Genomic DNA, 10,693 nt, shown 5'->3' on the forward strand with positions numbered 1-10,693 from the left:
TGACTTTATTAGTCAATAAACGACAGCGTCATCTGCAAACAACCGAAGACGGCTGATCAGATTGTCTCCCAAATTGTTTATATAGATAAGGAACAGCAAAGAGGCTATAACACTACCTTGGGAAACTCCAGAAATCACCTCTGTTTTACTCGACGACTTTCCGTCAATTATTACGAACTGTGACCTCTCTGACAGGAAATCACAGATCCAGTCACATAACTGAGACGATACTCCGTAAGCAAGCAATTTCATTACGAACCGGTTGTGTGGTACAGTGTCAAAAGCCTTCCGGAAATCCAGGAATACGGAATCGATCTGAAATCCCTTGTCAATAGGACTTAGCACTTTATGTGAATAAAGAGATAGTTGTGTTTCACAGGAACGATGTTTTCTAAACCCATGTTGACTCTGTGTCAGTAGACCGTTTCCTTCGAGGTAATTCATAATGTTCTAACATAATATATGTTCTAAAATCCTGGTGCATATCGACATCGGGGTATCCAAACAAACTCTTCTGGGGGCAGCCCCCACCGACTGCGCTCTAAAGAAAAAAATGCGACGCTAACGGCAGACTTTCGGTACATACAACAATATGCACCTTACGTGACTCTGCCTTCAACTGACGTCGTTGAATTAGACAAATGGCCACAAAATTTCAGGGAGAATAGCTGAAGTCCTTTCGGAAGATTTTCAGAATGTGGACTCATCCGATGGGCGCCACAACGGACGTTAGAAATCACAGCTGCATTGTCTTTATAAAAACTGCTTACTCAACTGAATCGCCTCATGCCAGCTTAAAATGTAGTTTTTCCAGCACTACACCAATCCGTTATTCAGTACGAGTCCAAGGTTTCGTTCGTCGCCAGCTTGGTGAAGTATATTGAAACCGGGCCAAACTCGCGAAACAGCGAGCGCTTCTGCGGAGATCGGCGGCGTGTCGACAGTGTTCGTGCGCATGCGCGTGCACACAGTCACCGTGGTCCCCCGCCCCCATTTTTTTTCTCCGCCCCGGCTGTACCGTGGCGCGGGGTGCTGTTTGCGGACTTGTAATTCCGCGCGCCGTGCCACGGCGCGGTATTTGCTCGCTGCCCCGCCGCAGGATTGCCAATTACACACGTTAAGCCGGCGCCCCGACCCCGGCGCGGCCTGCGTCCACCGCGCCTATCGAGATGCTGCAGTCTCCGTACCGGCGCCGGGCGGCTCTAAAACGATGGATTTATAACCGCGTCGTGTTTGGCAAAGAGTGGACTTCTACATCCCGCTGATATTGAGATCATTGAAGGCAGTGTCTGCAGTAAGCCTGCTTTTGGAACAAGTTCTGAAGCGATGTCATTGGAACGGCTGAATGTTGTTGTTGTGGTCTTCAGTCCTGAGATTGGTTTGATGCAGCTCTCCATGCTACTCTATCCTGTGCAAGCTTCTTCATCTCCCGGTACCTACTGCAACCTACATCCTTCTGAATCTGCTTAGTGTATTCATCTCTTGGTCTCCCTCTACGATTTTTACCCTCCACGCTGCCTTCCAATACTAAATTGGTCATCCCTTGATGCCTCAGAACATGTCCCACCAACCCTCTATATACTCCTTCCACGTTTCTGCTTTCCCTTCTTTGCTTAGAAATGGGTTTCCATCTGAGCTCTTGATATTCATACAAGTGGTTCTCTTTTCTCCAAAGGTCTCCTTAATTTTCCTGTAGGCAGTACCTATCTTCCCTCTAGTGAGATAAGCCTCTACATCCTTATATTTGTCCTCTAGCCATCGCTGCTTAGCCATTTTGCACTTCCTGTCGATCTCATTTTTGAGACGTTTGTATTCCTTTTTGCCTGCTTCATTTACTGCACTTTATATTTTCTCCTTTCATCAATTAAATTTAATATTTGTTCTGTTACCCAAGGATTTCTACTAGCCCTCGTCTTTTTACCTACTTTTTCTCTGCTGCCTTCACTATTTCATCCCTCAAAGCTACCCATTCTTCTTCTACTGTATTTCCTTTCCCCCATTCCTGTCAGTTGTTCCCTTATGCTCTTCCTGAAACTCTGTACAACCTCTCGTTTAGTCTGTTTATCCAGGTCCTATCTCCTCAAATTCTCACCTTTTTGCAGTTTCTTCAGATTTAATCTACAGTTCATGGGCCGGCTGGAGTGGCCGTGCGGTTCTAGGCGCTACAGTCTGGAACCGAGCGACCGCTACGGTCGCAGGTTCGAATCCTACCTTGGGCATGGATGTGTGAGATGTCCTTAAGTTAGTTAGGTTTAATTAGTTCTAGGTTCTAGGCGACTGATGACGTCAGAAGTCCCATAGTGCTCAGAGCCATTTGAACCACTTTTTTTCACAGTTCATAACCAATAGATTGTGGTCAGAGTCCAGATCTGCCCCTGGAAATGTCTTACAGTTTAAAACATGATTCCTAAATCTCTGTCTTACCGTTATATAATCTATCTGATACCTTCCAGTATCTCCAGGCTTCTTCCGTATATACAAACTTCTTTCATAATTCTTCAACCAAGAGTTAGCTATGATTAAGTTATGCTCTGTGCAAAATTCTACCAGGCGGCTTCCTCTTTCATTTCTTACCCCCATTCTATATTCACCTACTACATTTCCTTCTCTTCCTTTTCCTACTCTCGAATTCTAGTCACCCTTGACTATTAAATTTTCGTCTTCCTTCACTACTTGAATAATTTCTTTTATCTCATCATACATGTCATCAGTTTCTTCATCATCTGCAGAGCTAGTTGGCATATAAACTTGTACTACTGTAGTAGCCGTGGGCTTCGTATCTATCTTGGCCACAATAATGCGTTCACTATGCTGTTTGTAGTAGCTTACCCGCACTCCTATTTTTTTATTCATTATTAAACCTACTCCTACATTACCCATATTTGATTTTGTATTTATAAACCTGTATTCACTTGACCAAAAGTCCTGTTCCTCCTGCCACCGACCTTCACTAATTGCCACTATATCTAACTTTAACCTATCCATTTCCCTTTTTAAATTTTCTAACCTACCTGCCCGATAAAGGGATCTGACATTCTAAGCTCCGATCCGTAGAACACCAGTTTTCTTTCTCCTGATAACGACTTCCTCATGAATGATCTGACTTAATTCGTGTACGACGGCCTGGCCGGTCACAATATCGTTGCAATTGCGTGTTTGTAGTCTGTCCTTAATGTAAACCTGTAAGTTGCTGGTTAAATGCCACGGTCGTTCAGAGAGCACTGTCAGCGCTATTTCGCTTTACTCCCCGACTCCGTAATAATAAATCGACAGCAATGTGAGGAGTTTGGCATTTCCTGCATATGACGAGGTAAGCGATCGAACAGTACTAAATCACCACAGCAAATACTGATCGTAGGCCCTCTGATTAGTTCCTTTACCATATCTGAGGCACCTTGAAGATATCGATCCTGGACTTGCAAATAGTCAACGGATGCTGGTAATGATGATCGGTGGTGAATGGCAACGGTAGGCGGCGCTCTATTACGGACCTCCATCATAGTCAACTAGATGAAACGAAATGTTTAATGGGCCATTTTTCTCGAGTCATCGCTCTTCCAACTGGTTTGCTTGGACCGCAACTCATCACTCTCTCGTACCAACCTCCTCAGCTCACGAGTACAAGAATTTTTGTTTCGTGTATCCCAATCTCTGTCTTCCCCTATAGTTTTTACTCTCTACAGCTCCCTCTAGTAGCATGGAAATTATTCCTTAACCTCTGGAGACATGCTCTGTTATCCTGTCGTTCCTCCTTGTCAGTGTTCCTTTCCTCGCAGAATCGGTGGACAATCACCTCATTTCTTAATTTGTCAGTACACCGAATTTTCAACAGCTTTCTATCCCACCGCATCGCAAAACCTTCGATTCTCTTCTTTTACAGTGCTCCCGCGGCACATGGAAAGCCCATGTTCATGATCTTGTTCAAAGAATTAATGCTGCAATTTTTACTTTTAGAACGGTATCTGAAGTAAGTGATAGTACAACACTAAAAGTGGTCTACTTTGCTTATTTTCATTCGCTTATGACGTATGAAATTATATTTTGGGGTAACTCTTCCCAGTCTCAAAAGGTATTTTTGGCTCTGAAATGGGCGGTTCGTGCAGTAAGCAGTGTTAGTTCGCGTACCTCTTGTCGACCTTTGTTAATTATACACGTATATATTTTCTTCTTTACTGTCTTTCTCGTTAACAATATTTACTCAGATAATACTAGACAAAGATCCAGTCTGCATTTTGATCGCACCTCCTTGATTATCGTGCAGAAAGGCGTGCAGTATTCTTCTGTATCCATTTTAAACAAGCTACCGTAAAAATGCGAAGATCTTAGCAGTAATTCACGCGCTTTCAAATCTAAGCTAAAGTCTTTCCTCATGGCTCACACCTCCTATTCTGTCGAGCACTTCCTTGAAAAATTAAGCTGATTCCCAAGTTACTGTTGATTGCGTTTACATAAACTTATTGCCTGACATCTTTTTCGGATTCATTAACATGTTATTTTATCTGTTATTACTTTCCAGTTTGTAATTTCATGTACTGACACGTACCATGACGATGGAAATTTGCTTCTCAATTTGGCCCTACGGAACTAGTCGTGTAAAATTTAACTAAATAAATAAATAAATAAAATGATTTTTGTTACCATACCATGTTTTGCTCCAGTTGTGCATTCTGAGAAATTTCTCTCTTAGATTGAGACCGATCTTTTACATTTCCAGACTTGTTTTGCTGAGGGATGCCCTCTAGCTATGCCACTCGTACTTTATTTGGAAGGAAGCAGAATTACTTAACTTCCTCTACTTTGTGACCACCTATTTCGCCGCTAAGTAAAATCTTATTTCTTCAGCCCCTCACTTCTTTCGTCTTTCTTCAGTTTACTCTCTCTCCATAATCTGTATTCATTAAGTTATTCATTTCATTTAATACGTCCTGTAATTCGTTAGCACTTTCACTGAGGATAGTAATGTCATCAGGAAGTCTTATCATTCACGTACCATGAGTTTTGATCGCACTCCCCAACCTTTCTTTTAAGACTGAATTGTGGGGGCGAAAGGCTACATCCCTGCCTTACACAGTTTTTAATGCGAGTACTTCATTATTGACCCTCCAGACGTATTGCTTCATCTTAGTTCTTGTACATACTGTGTATTGCCCCGACTTTCTCTGGAAATTAGCCCTATTCATCTCAGAATTTCGAACTTGCACCATTTGACACTGTCGAATGGTTTTTCCGGATCGACAAATCCTATGAACGTGTCAATTTTTCTTCAGTCATGCTTCCATTATCTTAACTTTCCTAAAGCTAAACTGACCGTCATCTAACAGGTCCTCAATTTCCTTTTACATTCCTGCGTATATAATTCTTGTCCACAGTTACACGGTCTGCAGAGGATCGACATGTTTTCCTGGCCTGCTCGATCAGCAGATCTGTCCCCAACCGAGCACTTACGGGGCATCGTCGGATGACAACTCAAGCTTCATATACAATAGGCATTAACTGTCCCTGTATTGACCGACCAAGTGCAATCTGACAGCTGTCACCTGTACAACACAATCCAAGCACGTTTGCTTGCTTGCATTCAACATTCTGGCAGTAATTAATGTACCAGCATTTCATATTTGCAATGGCTTATCTCGCGCTTACATTAAGCTGTGATCTTGCAATGTTGATCGTTCACGTATATCACCTAGACGAATATTTTCACGAGATTTAGTTACTCTACATTTTTTTTTTTTTTTTTTTTTTGGTGTTGCAATATTCTTTCTGTCAGTGTTGCTACACAGCGGATACGTCGGAGTATTGGAAATAAAAATAAAACCGAAATAAATAGCGTTGCAGGAAACTTACTTCTTTCAAGTAATTTCATTGTGCTGACTGACATGTTGTACTTAATACATTATAATGTTGTGTTTGTCCATGTCCTTTGGATTTGTTGTCTTCCTTTATTAAAATCTATAATTCAAATCTAAACATACATTGAACGCAGTTCACATTAGCGCAGACGTTTTTCGATAGGACACGCTGCCATCTTCGTAACTTTCAAAGTGAATTACTCACATTCAGAAATAAACAGTAAAAATTTCACAGAGCTAAAAAAGAAAATAAGACTTCTTTATTCGAGTTCAACAGCTCTCCCCGTCCGCCAGCAGCTTAGTCGTACCCAGGAACGTTCTCCGGTATTTATGGCGACCTCTGACGTCCGACGTTCACTAGTTATCACAGCTCTCCACACATTTATTTCCCTTGGGCGTCGATATTATGGGGTACTTCCACAGGCACACACTTCCAGTTTTATGTATTTCCGAGGCATTAAGAGTCTCTACGAGGTGCAGAATTGTCTGCTGACGTCATGAAAAAGGGACGATTAGCTATTTGGAACTATTAGAGTAGAAGACTGAGAGGGGTCCGTAAGGTTTTCTATCAGGAAAAGAAAAAAAAAAGGATGGAAAACATTCTTTCGGAATTTCTTGAATAATTTTTTTTAAAGTTAATGTGCAGAGTCGATTGGGCTGGTTATATACTGTCGGACTAGCGGACGAAATTATACAAAAAATCCCGACGATTACAAGGGTAAATAAATGCGACAACTACCGCACGATCAAAGTAACATCTCACACATCTAAGTTCCTGACCACAACAACACACAATAAAGGAAAAGACAATTTGAAACTTCATGGCAGATTAAAACTGTGTACCGGACCGAGACTCGAACTCGGGACCCGAGTTCGAGTCTCGGTCCGGCACACAATTTTAATCTGCCAGGAAGTTTCATATCAGCGCACACTCCGCTGCAGAGTGAAAATCTCATTCTGGAAAAGACAATTTGTTAGGTGACCATCAATTTAGGTTACGGATAGGTAGAAGCACCATGGTTGCATTTCTGGCTTCGCGTAAGATTTTAATGCAGTCCTCCACCCCGCCCCCCGCCAATTCCCCTCTTGTGCCAACCTCTCCATCTCAGAGTAGCACTTGCAACATACATCCTCAGTTATTTGCTGAATGTATTCCACTCTCTGTCTTCTTCTACAGTTTTCGCCCTCTACAGATCCCTGTAGTACCATCGAAGTCATTCCCTGACGTCTTAACAGAGATCCCATAACTCTGTCCCTTCTTATTGTCAGCGTTTCCTATATATTCGTTTCCTCGCCGATTCCACGGAGAACCGCCTCATTCCTTACCTCACCACTCCACCAAATTTTTAACATCTGTAGCACCACATCTCAAATGCTTCGATTCTCTTCTGTTCCGGTTTTCCCACTGTCCATGATTCACTACCATAGAATGCTGTGCGCCAAACTTATATTCTTGAATGTTTCTTCATCCAACAAATGCCTATGTTTGATACAAGTAAAATTCTTTTGGCTAAAATGTCCTCTTTACTTCTCCTAATCTCCTTTTTGTGTTTTACTTCCTTTTTTCGTCTCTAGTTGTTTTGGTTTCAGTGTAGGGAATACAGTAATTTCATCTACTTCATGATCACCAACAACTTTGATGTTAAGTTTCTCGCCGTTCACATTTCTGCTACCTCTCATTTCTTTTTTCTGTTTACTTCCAGTCCACATACTCTGTACTCATTGGACTAGTAATTCCATTCAACGGAGCCTGTAAATGGTATTCGCCCTCACTAAAGATAGCAAAGTCATCACCGAATGTTAATGGCATCATTTCACCCTGAATATTAATCCCACGCATGAACTTTTATTTTAGTCGTTGCTTCTTCGACGAGCAGACTGAAGAGTAGGGGCAAAAGGCTACATCCCCGCCTTCCAGGCTTTTTAGTCCAAGTGTTTCGTTCTTGGTATCCCAGTGTTATTATTCCCTTTTGGTCCTTGTATGCATTGTATATTACCCGTCTTTCCCTATAGTTTGCTCTTATGTTTCTCAAAATTTCGAACATCTTGCACCATTTTACATCGTCGAACGCTTTTTCCACGTCGGGAAATCATATGAGCGTGTATTCAGTTTTCTTGAATCTTGCTTCCGTTATCACGTGTAGTGTCCGGAATGCCTCTCCAAGGCCTTTACTGCAGCGAAACTGATTGTCATCTAAGAGACCGTCAACTTTCTTTTCCATTCCTCTGTCTATTATTCTTGCCAATGATAATGAATGCAAAACTTAAGGACACTTAAGACATTTGTACAAAATTTACAGATCTACGGTAGAAGCAGTTTTTCATAACAAAAAAATGGAGTAACATATGTAAAATTTTCAGAAAAGTAAGTTTAAATCGTAGGGGAAGTGAGTAACAAAGCGTATGAACAACACTAAAATGTAACAACAAGAAGGGAATACCAAAAGAGAAATGCTCGCATCAAAAACTAAGCATGAACATCTAACGAGCAATGACGCAAATAAAAATGATTCGCGCTGTGGGATTAAAATAGTCATTAGATTCTGGGACGCTATCCTCAGTTAATGTGAGAAAGAACAGCCGGAACTGTTGAATGGAAGCAACAGTCTAATGAGGACAAAATGTAGAGTGAGAGTAAACTAAAGGATGTACTGGGGAGTAGGAGAAATGAGAGTAGTGCAACACCATCAAAACTGGGGACCATGAAGTAGATCAAGTTAAAGAATTTTCCTACCTTAGAAGCAAAATAAAACACGACGAACGAAGCAAGGAAGACATATAAGCAGTCTAGCACAGGTTAAGAGAGCGTCATTCGCCAAAAGTAGTCTACCAGTATCAAATATCGGCCTTGAAGAATAAACTTGTGAGACTGTACGTGTGGAAAGCCGCGTTGTAGGGAAGCGCATCATGGACTGAAAGAAGAAAATCGAATGGTTTGAGATGTGGTGCTATAGGTGGATGTTCAAAGCTACGAGGATTGATAAGAATGAGGTGCTTCTCCGCTGAATCGAGAGGCAGATTATTATTATTATTATTATTATTATTTCTTTACTTTCTCAGACGTTAAGGCTGGTTAAAAATGGGACGTGACGCGGACCTTGATCAAGCGTCACTTCCTTTTAACTGTACGGTATATGTTATACTGCATTTAGGAACTTTCGGGTAATTGAACATGTATCAATAATTACGGATTTCTGTAATTGTATATATAAGTTTGGATGTAGCTGTACTGTATTGATGTAATGGTGGATATTGTGTGGTATGACTCCTGTAGTTGATAGTATAATTGGTATGATGTCAACTTTATTCTGATGCCACATGTCCTTGACTCCCTCAGCCAGTTGGATGTATTTTCCAATTTTTTCTCCTGTTTTCTTTTGTATATTTGTTGTATTGGGTATGGATATTTCGATTAGTTGTGTTAATTTCTTCTTTTTATTGGTGAGTATGATGTCAGGTTTGTTATGTGGTGTTGTTTTATCTGTTGTAATGGTTCTGTTCCAGTATAATTTGTATTCATCATTCTCCAGTACATTTTGTGGTGCATACTTGTATGTGGGAACGTGTTGTTTTATAAGTTTATGTTGTAAGGCAAGCTGTTGATGTATTATTTTTGCTACATTGTCATGTCTTCTGGGGTATTCTGTATTTGCTAGTATTGTACATCCACTTGTGATGTGATCTACTGTTTCTATTTGTTGTTTGCAAAGTCTGCATTTATCTGTTGTGGTATTGGGATCTTTAATAATACGCTGGCTGTAATATCTGGTGTTTATTGTTTGATCCTGTATTGCAATCATGAATCCTTCCGTCTCACTGTATATATTGCCTTTTCTTAGCCATGTGTTGGATGCGTCTTGATCGATGTGTGGCTGTGTTAGATGATATGGGTGCTTGCCATATAGTGTTTTCTTTTCCAATTTACTTTCTTCGTGTCTGCTGATGTTACATGATCTAAAGGGTTGTAAAGGTGGTTATGAAATTGCAGTGGTGTAGCCGATGTATTTATATGAGTGATTGCTTTGTGTATTTTGCTAGTTTCTGGTCGTTCTATAAAGAATTTTCTTAAATTGTCTACCTGTCCATAATGTAGGTTCTTTATGTCGATGAATCCCCTTCCTCCTTCCTTTCTGCTTAATGTGAATCTTTCTGTTGCTGAATGTATGTGATGTATTCTATATTTGTGGCATTGTGAACGTGTAAGTGTATTGAGTGCTTCTAGGTCTGTGTTACTCCATTTCACTACTCCAAATGAGTAGGTCAATATTGGTATAGCATTAGCATTTATAGCTTTTGTCTTGTTTCTTGCTGTCAATTCTGTTTTCAGTATTTTTGTTAGCCTTTGTCTATATTTTTCTTTTAGTTCTTCTTTAATATTTGTATTATCTATTCCTATTTTTTGTCTGTATCCTAGATATTTATAGGCATCTGTTTTTTCCATCGCTTCTATGGAGTCACTGTGGTTATTCAATATGTAATCTTCTTGTTTAGTGTGTTTTCCCTTGACTATGCTCTTTTTCTTGCATTTGTCTGTTCCAAAAGCCATATTTATATCATTGCTGAATACTTCTGTTATCTTTAGTAATTGGTTGAGTTGTTGATTTGTTGCTGCCAGTAGTTTTAGATCATCCATGTATAGCAAATGTGTGATTTTGTGTGGGTATGTTCCAGTAATATTATATCCATAATTTGTATTATTTATCATGTTGGATAGTGGGTTCAGAGCAAGACAGAACCAGAAAGGACTTAATGAGTCTCCTTGGTATATTCCACGCTTAATCTGTATTGGCTGTGATGTGATGTTATCTGAATTTGTTTGAATATTAAGTGTGGTTTTCCAGTTT

This window comes from Schistocerca piceifrons, chromosome 5, assembly GCF_021461385.2.
Source record: "Schistocerca piceifrons isolate TAMUIC-IGC-003096 chromosome 5, iqSchPice1.1, whole genome shotgun sequence".
NCBI lineage: Eukaryota > Metazoa > Arthropoda > Insecta > Orthoptera > Acrididae > Schistocerca > Schistocerca piceifrons.